This window comes from Rhinopithecus roxellana, chromosome 10, assembly GCF_007565055.1.
Source record: "Rhinopithecus roxellana isolate Shanxi Qingling chromosome 10, ASM756505v1, whole genome shotgun sequence".
Classification (NCBI taxonomy): domain Eukaryota; kingdom Metazoa; phylum Chordata; class Mammalia; order Primates; family Cercopithecidae; genus Rhinopithecus; species Rhinopithecus roxellana.
Genome location: NC_044558.1, coordinates 46,668,592 through 46,679,976, shown reverse-complemented (window position 1 = coordinate 46,679,976; position 11,385 = coordinate 46,668,592).

The window sequence follows — 11,385 nt, the reverse complement described above, 5'->3', positions numbered from 1 at the left end:
GCTTATCCTGTCTTTAAAAATAACTCCAGAATACTACATCAAAGCCTTTGCAGAAAATCCATATGCACTCCCAGGGCTCTGACCCATAAAACATTCTTACCAGGGACCTGGATGAGGCCATGCACTGTGCAATGACTATGAACCAATGGAAATCTTTTTGAAAACTTGCTGGACGGTCCACTGTGTAACCTACTTTGGTATGTCTTTTAATCTGCATAAAGGACATTTCAGCCCGTAGCACCAAGGAAGGGTATTACGTGAATAAACAAGGTGTTCTCTTTCGTGACTAATTTCTGTGCCTCTAGATAAATTTCCCTAATGAGGAGTTCTCTATTGAAGTTTTCCTTCTTCCCTTCCTTAGTCCCTCTTCTCTCCCACAAATTATAAGACATGTTTCATACCCTAGAAGAGCTCACAGTCTAATGAGTGACAGAAGACATTTATTCCTTCATGAAGGTCTGAAATATCATAGCATTTCCAGTAGTACAAATAGTTTAGAAGGCTTGAGCCCAAGTCAAGAAGAGACACATCTTACTCCAGCGAACAAGGCAGAGAGTTAAATGCCATGAGAGTGGGATGAACAATTGGGACAGGGTCCTTGAAGGAGAAGAAATTTCTTCCAATAGGGGATATAGGGGAAAAACTTAATACAAAAGGTGGCCTTTCCTTGGGTCTTTCAGGAAGCATAGGGTTTTGGCAGATAAAGATGGCAAGAGGTGATGATCTATCCTAGATTAGAGGTTTTCTTTTCTTTTCTTTTCTTTTCTTTTCTTTTTCTTTCTTTTTTTTTTTTTTGAGACGGAGTCTTGCTCTTGTCACCCAGGCTGGAGTGCAGTGGCGTGATCTTGGCTCACTGCAACCTCTGCCTCCAGGGTTCAAGTGATTCTCCTGCTTCAGCCTCCCGAGTACCTGGGATTACAGGCACCTGCCACCACACCCGGCTAATTTTTTGTATTTTTAGTAGTTGTATTTTAGTGGTTTTGCCACGTTGGGCAGGCTGGTCTCAAACTTCTGACCTCAGGAGTTCTGCCCACCTCAGCCTCCCAAAGTGCTGGGATTACAGGTGTGCACCACTGCACCCAGCTGATCATAGGTTTTCAAACTGCAATCCCTGGGCCTGCAGCATCAGCAACACTTAGAAATGTAAAAGCTAGGGTCTTACCATTGACTTGCTGAATCAGAAATGAGTCTGAGCATGCTTTGTTTAGCATCCCAGTGATTCTGATTCATACTTTAGTTGGAGAATCAATAATCTAGATTTAAGATCCTTAGTCTGGGGTCTGTGAACTTGGATAGGGAAAAAATATATCTTTATTTTCCCTAATGTCTAACTGAAATTTAGCATTTCCTTCCATTGCCGATGTAGGTCATAAATTGCCACGATAATTATTAGGACCAATGCCATATCTTGTTATTAAATGTATTAATAAAGAAGAATGCACACAACATAGCAGATTTTTAAATATTTTTATAACTGTATTTCAATATAATTGGTTTCTTTGTAATTCTGTGTATCATTTTATAGATTAAAAACATTGTGAGAAAGTGTTTGTATGCTTTGCAGGCTGCCAATGAGATCTCATCTTTTATCATACCAAAAATGTGAAGCACCCCTAGTCTAGAAGGATTCCAGGCAAAAAAAAAAAAACTCAGAGCAAAGGCAAGAAAATACATGGCCAGGCAAGAAAATACAAGGCTGGCCAAGTATTCCATTTTGCGTAAAACTGAGGTAAAGCAAGGAAACGGCAAAAGAGAAAAAAAAAAAAAGGCTGAACCTGATTGTCAGAACTGGACTTCTTCCATCAGACTCTGGGGAGCTACTTAATCAAGACTTTTTAAAAAGAGGGAGTGGGGCCGGGCGCGGTGGCTCACACCTGTAATCCCAGCCCTTTGGGAGGCTGAGGTGGGCAGATCACGAAGTCAGGAGATCGAGACCATCCTGGCTAACAGGTGAAACCCCGTCTCTACTAAAAATACAAAAAATTAGCCGGGCATGGTGGTGGGCGCCTGTAGTCCCAGCTACTCGGGAGGCTGAGGCAGGAAAATGGCGTGAACCCGGGAGGCGGAGCTTGCAGTGAGCCGAGATCGCGCCACTGCACTCCAGCCTGCGCAACAGAGCGAGACTCCATCTCAGGAAAAAAAAAAAAAAAACAAAAACAAAAAAGAGGGAGCAAGAGGCAGAGCCAAAGAGACACAACCAGCTCAAGGTTTTCAAATAATTCCCTAGCAAAGGTAAGAAGGCAGGCCTGGAATAGAAAGAAACAGAAGGTGAGAGACCAAGCAGGAGATGACGTTTCTAATCCAGGCTTGACTAATAGCCCAAAGTGAAGAAAGAACTATGAAAATGGAATGAATATGAGAGTGCTGTGAAGATTCAGCAGTGACTAAAACAGAAGAATCAAACATGACTCCAAAGTCTGAAGAGAGGGCAACTGGGGCAAGAGTCATACTAAGAAAGAATTAAGGATGCCAAGTGGAGCAAGTCTGGGTAAGGAAAGTGCTGAGTTGCCTACAGGATATCCGGGTGAAAACATCCAGCAGTTATTTATCTGCCTGGGACAGTACTGACCTTTAAGACTTACTGTATCTCCTGAATAGCCTATTTGGACTTCATCGAGAGCTTTTCCCAAACAAGGATTTTTATCTTGGGGGCCCATGGACTCATGGGGAGTCCCATGAACCTCCCAAATTATTAAAGCAAATTCTATTTGTGTTCATGAACATCTGGGGAGAGGTATGTACTTTCATTACAAACTCAAGGCGCACTAAACTCCCTTTTCCCTCACAAAAATATTAATACTCTCCATTCATCCTTCTAAACACTCCAAGCAAGGTAAGCCCTCTTGTCTGAAAATTTGGGAAGGCAGCATGAGTCTCAGAACAAACAGAAAATGCCTCAGGAACAAAGCAGAAGCAGCAGTTACAATCATGTATGGATGGTTCTGAGTCAGGAGACGCTCACTGCACAGTCACCAGATGAGGAAGGCATTTGGAATGTCTTGGTTAAAATTCACTGGAAATGACAGAAGAGTTTCTGACTCATCTCTTGAGCCAATTCTTGCCTGAATACCTGTCTCTACAAGAGCAGTCATTAATGCCCCAACCTTAAACAGTAAAAATGGTCATTTTTATAAACCTCATACCGCTCAACTCGCCACTGTCCAAAGAAGCCGAGTTGCACGGGTTGTCCCAGGATGGAAACGAAGCCACAGCCAAGGAGCTGTGTCTTGCTTTAGTGTTGCCATCTACTGGCTGGTCTTCATGGACTCTCATTCCCAATCTTTTCACTGCCAAAGGAAAGATTTTGCAATTAGGCTGCTTTTTTTTGACACAAAGCCTCTCTAGAGAGTTCAGACCCCAAGAGGTTAAAAAATAATAATAATAATTAACAGCAACCTACCAGCTCCAAAAACAAAGTAAGGCAATATCAAATGTCAACAATGTTACTAAGAAGCTTCAGCATTGACTAATAGAGTTTATGGTGAATGCTCCCTAAATGTTTGTTAGCCCCACATAATTAAGACAAAAAAGATGCTTTTAATGTGTTGTATATGAAGTGATAATGAATACGCAGAGGATTGTGCCCACAGAATGGAATAGGGAAATAATAGCATTCCAAATTGTTACTGTTATTGTTTCATTAAAAGTAATTCCCTTTGTTAGGCTGTGTGTAGAAAGTGGTTTTCATGGTAAGCTTAATGAACATAGTGCCAGGGACTCTGGCTGAATAGCTGAGAGTGAGAATTGAATGGGTTCTCACATACCCCATGAAGACAGGAAGGAGGGACCAGGTTCCCCAAGTGAGGACTTTGTTGCTCTTATTGAACTACAATGAAAGGGTCTTGTACACCTACTTCTTAAGCCCATGGCACTGACCAGAACAGCAAAGACTGTCTTTATTTCCGAATGCCATAGTAACTCTTTTCACTATTCTTTTGTGTATGTGTGTGTGTGTGTGTGTATGTGTGACAGTACTCACTCTGTCACTCAGGCTGGAGTGGCATGATCTTGGCTCATTGCAGCCTCCGTCTCCCAGGCTTAGGTGATCCTCCCACCTCAGCCTCCTGACTAGTTGGAATGTACAAGTGCAGGCCACCACATCCAGCAAAATTTTTTTCCTTGTATTTTTTGTAGAGATGGGGTCTCACCATGTTGTCCAGACTGGTCTCAAACTCCTGTGCTGAAGTGATCTGCCAGCCTCAGCCTTCCAAAGTGCTGGGATTACAGGCATGAGCCATGCCTGGCCTCTCTTCACTCTTCTTGTGTTCACTTCCTCCTTCCCTGATTTTTTGTTTTTATTACTTTTCTTCCTTTCCTCTTTATGAACTGTCTAACCCCACATCTACCTTCCACCTCATCATACTGGCACAAACTAAGAGCTAAAAGGAAAAGTGAGTTGCACTTAATTCTTCTCCTTCATATGCTTTTCCCTTCTTTTCTGTTTTGCCTTTTAATCCAGCAAAGCACTTTATCTTTCACTCACTTTCGCATTAAAATGTAGAAGGCTGATTGTGTTTGGCCTTTCGGTCCATTATCACCTTCCTATGTAATCAATACATATGGGTGATAAACATAAGTCACAACCACCATCTTATGCATCAGCAGCTAATACAATTAAAGACTTTTTTGTTTATTAATGAAAGGAGAGGTTGCTAATCCTTTCCTCCTATAACTTAAGGAACAGAAAGAGGAGGAAAGAATATAGTGCCCTTAGATGTCAATAGTGCCCTTAGATGTCAATTGTCCCTTCTCCCTCCTCTTGGAGTCAGGACCCCTCAAAAAAAACATTCACTCAAGGAGTTATTGAAGGTTTCAAAGAGGAGAGAGGAGAGGTTTACATTGTAACCTCACAACTGACACCCTGAGAGACCTCCCCCTATGCAGTTTTCCCCCTGCTTTGTACTAGTGCATATAAGGGTCTACTTAATCCTACTAGGCCGGGTTGAGCTTCTTGGTTCCTCTCCCTATCACATCCAGCAATCTCTTCCCTCCGAACCCCATTCTTTCTCCAGGGAAGGAAAAATGAAAGCCCTGCAGGTAATAAGGCCAATCCTACTCTAAGTATCTCCTCAAAGTATTTTCTCTAAACATTTAACACTTCCCCTAAGAATTTTCTTACCAGCTGTTAAGTAGTTGACATTTTTTCAATATTGTTACAATTCCCACCTGTAAAGTTTGACAAATCTATACGATTTTTTTTTAAAGCTAGATATCTCTTCAGGTGCTGGTGGTCCCCCTTCCTTGGAAGTTAATCCCTAAGGACAGAGACAAAAAAATGTATCTTCCTCTCCTCAATATCATTCATCCATCCTTTTAAAAATCAAGCAAGACTACAGGGGCTCAGCTTTAATAACATAAAACATTATTGCTCCTGGAGATCTGTGCTGTTTTCAAACTAAAAATAACATTTAATAAATACTATAAGAAGCACTTTCTCAAGCTTTCCAAGGACAACTATACTTCCTAGACTAGATAGTTACATTTCACAAAAACTGGCCTTGTTATTAAAAAACATAGTAGGAAACAATATGCAAATAAGTCATTGTGCCTGTATAAATGGTTTACTATGGAACTGAATGATTCCACATCAATTTAGCCATATATAATTTGGTCAAAAACTTTAACTGGAATGTCCATACGTTGGCCAATGGGAGCGTAAAATGAGGTGGTCACATTTATTTGTTAATATCCATTAGGAAAATGTCAATTCCCCATTCTGCTTAATTGCAGGAATTCCAGGCTCTTGAAAAATTCCTCTCCTTAGTATTCCTGGAAATCAGGACCCCAACCCAGTTGTCTGCTCCCTCTGCCACTCATCTGCCTCCTGACCACATTCCCTGTGCACAGGCTGACAGGGGCTCTGCGGCATACCACTTTTGGCAATTCCTGGACTCAACCTTCCTCCTGCTACTGCTGCCCTCCCCTAAAAGAAGGCAGAAACCCCTCTTTTAATTCTTTGATCACATTGCTCAGCCCATCCATAACTTTTAGCAAAGACTTCTTGGAAAGTTCAGGAAAATAGAAGGGGGCATTATGGCATCAATACCTCAAAGCTGTGCTATATGTGGTGATTCCCAGAGAACAACAGTTCACATGTACCTCATGTCCCTTAAAATAGTGAACTCCAAACTGGGATTCTACTGAGATATGGAAATATTTTTCAAAAGATATGAGAATAGAGATCATTTTAAGAAAATCAATTTTTAGGAAATCAATTTCAGATTCCTCAACTTCCATATGAACTCTCTCCTAAGAATCTGTGAAAGTAGTTTTAGTAAACTAAGCTTTTTCTACCTTCTCCTTTAATAACTGCCTTTCTCTCACCAAAAAATAAACTTACCTCTCACCCATCTGTTTACTATAGTGTATTAGGAGACCATTTTCCATAGGTTTTTTTCATGTTCTGCAGGTCTTGAGAGTAAGGCATCAACTGCCCTTAGTTCTGCACTATCCCTAGAGGTTTCAGTGGGAAGATGGCTCTGCCATCACCACGTCAGACGTCTAGCCTGCAAAAGTGAGAGACAATACATTTCTGTTGTTTTAAACCATCTAATTTTTGGTATTTTGTTATGCGAGCTCTAGGAAACCAACACACTTACTGGCTAGAATAGGAATGTCTCCCTCTGGAGCAAAGGGAAGGCATGCTTACAAACCATTATAAAAGACTGGGGGCCGGGCGCGGTGGCTCACGCCTGTAATCCCAGCACTGTGGGAGGCCGAGGCGGGTGGATCATGAGGTCAGGAGATCAAGACGATCCTGGCTAACACGGTGAAATCCCATCTCTACTAAAAATACAAAAAATTAGCCAGGCATGGTGGCAGGCGCTTGTAGTCCTAGCTACTCAGGAGGCTGAGGCAGGAGAATGGCGTGAACCCAGGAGGCGGACCTTGCAGTGAGCCGAGATCACGCCACTGCACTCCAGCCTGGGTGACAGAGTGAGACTCCATCTCAAAAAAAAAAAAAAAAATTGGGGTTGCCAAAGATCAGAATTCTCACATGCATGTGAGCAGACATCCATCTGGGCCCATCCACATTGGTCCTGAGATAACTGAAGCTTAGGAAATCAAAAACGCAAAAACGATGTTATCCAGCTCCTGCTATTACTAGAATAACTGTCTTGTGTCTTCTGTCCGCATCTGTGAAACTATGTCAGGGCAAGTTGTTAGCTAGCAAATAGGGTAAAATCACAAACCCTTGCCAGTTTTTAACATGGGGTATTATCATAGGGTGTAAAAATATCTGTCCAACAAACAAAAGAACATTTAGACAATTTCTTTAACCAAATCACTGTAAACATTATACCTATTCATTTCACAGAAAATGTATTTCAAATTAAATATAACTTTTTTTTCTTTTGAGACAGAGTCTCACTCTGTCACCCAGGCTGGAGCGCAGTGGTATGATCTCAGCTCACTGCAACCTCTGCCTCCCAGGTTCAAGCGATTCTCCTGCCTTAGCCTCTCAAGTAGCTGGGATTACAGGTGCCCGCCACCACGCCTGGCTAATTTTTTGTATTTTTAGTAGAGACCGGTTTCACCATGTTGACCAGGCTGGTCTTGAACTCCTGACCTCAAGTGATCCACCACCTTGGCCTCCCAAAGTGCTGGGATTACAGATGTGAGCCACCGTGCCCAGCCAAATGTAATTTTTTAAGTTTAATATTTATTAAAATGTCATTTGGTCATTAAACTCTTAGAGCCTACAGTAACACAAAGAAAACTTACATCTATAATATACTGAGTAGTATTTGATAGGGTAACCAATAAGACTTTTAAGCAAAAATAAATTCATTTTAGGATTAAATTTTTTGGAAGTAGAATGGAGTTCAGGGAGCAAAAGAAATCAAACAATATTTCCAACTGTTACAAAGCATGTTAAAGTATTTTTAAAGATGGAAAATGGTAGCTATCAAATCTCTATTGTACCAAGATTTCACTGGATACATTTAAAAGACCAAATAACATTTTTAAATGCCAATATTTACAATACATAATAAAATGCTTCTTTTGAGGCTATTTAAACATAATGATTTGATATTCTTTTAAAAAATCAATCAGAGGGACGGGTGCAGTGGCTCATGCCTGTAATCCCAGCACTTTGGGAGGCCGAGGTGGGGGGATCACGAGGTCAGGAGATCGAGACCATTCTGGCTAAAATGGTGAACCCCCATCTCTACCAAAAATACAAAAAATTAGCTGGGCATGGTGGCGGGCACCTGTAATCTCAGCTACTCGGGAGGCTGAGGCAGGAGAATTGCTTGAACCCGGGAGGCAGAGGTTGCAGTGAGCCAAGATCGTGCCACTGCACTCCAGCCTGGGTGACAATGCAAGACTCTATCTCAAAAAAAAAAAAAAAAAAAAAAGTCAATCAATCAGAGTCTCATGGTTTTTCCAAAATTTGTAGGGAGGTGCGCAAGTAAACAAGTTTGAAGACTATTCACTGCCTACTGGTTACAGCCCTTTCAGCTCTGGGCCACCTGGTTGGTTGGGGCCAGATCACCGTATTTCAAGCGTCAACCAAGCAGACACCATGTTGATCTTGGTTAACTGCTATATCACGACCCTTAGCATAGTCAATGTTAAATTAATGAACGTTGAATATTAGAAATCATTCACATCTTCCCATCCACTTCTGCTTCAGGGATTGCTCTGACACTGGCCTAGCCTGAAATGACTGACACCAGGATGACTGTGGGGGGTAAAGTGTGTGTCCTACATTGTCTATCTTGTCACAACAAAAGTGAAATGAGTCTAGACCTAAGCTGGATCGACCAGCTGAGTCATTATAAATCTCAGATCAAATCAGGCATTAGATTTACAAATGTAACTGGATTGTAGACTTACTGTGCGGTTTTTAGGACCAGCAAAAGGAGAATTCACTCTCTAGGGACAAAGGTAGCAAAAGTCCCAATGACTATCTTCCTCTCCTAGATCAATGTCAAGCGCCATCCTCCGTTTTCCGGCCATTCTCGCCGCACATCTAAGCAGTTGTCTTTCAGAATGCACTCCCATGTAGTTGCCTCATGTGACCCTCTCCTGAGTGATACCATCACTTAGAACCCTAATCCCAGATTCTGACATTAGGGAGGGACTACAGAAGGGGGAACCCATTTGCGTCTCTCCATTTTCTAGTGGTGATATTTTACACATACCGTATGGTTTTAAATTTGAAGTACCCTAGAAACAGACCTTGTAATCAAAAGGAGATTGAAAAAATAATGCAGACAAGGCATTAATGAAGCCTTATGGATTTACACCATATCAAGAGAAGTCTCCAAAGGCAGAAATGCACATCAAGCCTATTTCTTCTGACTCATTTCCCCTGGAGAAGCAGCTTAGGATAATTCAGGCAAAAGGCCACGAAATAATTGCATTGGTAACAGGAACCTGGTAGAAAAACAGAGAGGGAACTGCTAAATTAAACTCAAACAGGGCTTTCGTGGGGAGTCACATAGCATGTTTTTTGTTTCTCACTTGGGATAAAAAAAAATCTAGTTTTCTTACATTTTTACTTGAAAAAAATCAGAGGCTAATTTAATGCTTTTATACAATAATTAGTGCAAATACACTAAGAGTGATCTTTTACATAATAATAAATCACATAGTAAAAATACACTTGAAAAGATTTTAGAGTAACTTTTCCTGCCAAATAACCTGTCAAATACATACAGCAATGCTTGGCTGCATTGGCCAAAGGCCTTGTGTGTTCATGAAGTGGCTAGGATTAATTGTGGTCACCCTATTAGTATCAACACTGACCTTTCCCCCTCTATGTATTCCTTCCTTACTGCCTGAAAAAAAGTAACTGCTTATAAAAACAATCAAAATGAATACTTTCAGATGCTCTTTCCCAAAACTGGGTCAGAGACTACTGGGGTATGTCCTGGATCTCAGAGGCATGGGAAGAAAGGTGGCTAAAGCAGAATCTATGAGAAAGAAATCAGAAACTAAGGTAAGAGAGGATGGGGCTGGGCATAGTGGCTCACGCCTGTAATCCCAACACTTGGGAGGCAGATCACCTGAGGTCAGGAATTCGAGACCAGCCTGGCCAACATGGTGAAACCCCGTCTCTACTAAAAATACAAAACTTAGCTGGGCGTGGTGGTGCGTGCCTGTAATCCCAGCTACTCAGGAGGCTGAGGCACGAGAATTTCTTGAACCCAGGAGGCAGAGGTTGCAGTGAGCGGAGATTGCGCCACGGCACTCCAGCCTGGGCAATGGAGAAAAGGGTAAGAGAGGATGGGAGGGAGAAAAGGAAGGAAGGGAGAGAGGAAAAGAAGGAAAGAGGGAGGAAGAGAGACTGATAGAGGGTGAGAGGAAAAAATGTGGAGGAAAATAATCAACAGTAATTAAGAGAGAAAATTAACCATGAGGAAGAAATAAGGGAAAGTCATAATATTTACCAAAAAAAAAAAAAAAAACCTTGTGGTCAGGGAGAAAATGGCTGCTTTATTTCAAATTCAAGGTTAAACCTAAGAGGCAGAAATCCTTATACATTCACATACATTTCTTTTAAAACTCCCCAGTGTCTGGAAGATGCTAAGGAACTAACTCAATATGTTAAGAACTAGTAAAAATAAATAAAGGCCGGGCGCAGTGGATCATGCCTGTAATCCCAGCACTTTGGGAGGCTGAGGCGAGCAGATCATGAGGTCAAGAGATTGAGACCATCCTGGCCAACATAGTGAAACCCCAACTCTACCAAAAATAGAAAAATTAGCTGGGTGTGGTGGCATCTGCCTGTAGTCCCAGCTACTCGGAAGGCTGAGGCAGGAGAATCACTTGAACCCTGGAGGCGGGGGTTGTGGTGAGCCGAGATCGTGCCATTACACTCCAGCCTGGGCAACAAGAGCGAACAAAACTCCATCCCAAAAAATAAATAAATAAATGAAATAAAATAAAGAAAAGCAAAAGAATCAAAGATTTATCCATTCATTCCATATGAACTGTACTTCAAGGTATTAATAGTTGGAGGTGAATTTCTCTTTGTAGATGTATTCTGGCTAATGAGAAAAAGAATAACAATTAGAATATTACCAGTTTGTAACCTCTAATGATACAGTCTATCTAGGCAATGCCAGTTATTAGCTGCTTCCTAACAAAATATGCAACACCACTACACAAAGAAAAGCTGAATCTTATTAAACATCTTGCTCTAACTTCCAATATAAAGGGGGAAAAAGGATGAAAAACATGTTAAGTGACAGTTCAAGGATACCGTCATCAAACTCCTGACTGTAAAAACCTTACAGGAGAAATAAACTAAACATTCCCATCAAAAGGCAGAGATTGTTGCTCTTTTTAATCTGTCTTACCTCCTTAGTTCTGTCTGTAGATACTTCAAATACAAAGATATAAAAATAAGTAAGTTAAAAATGAGAATAT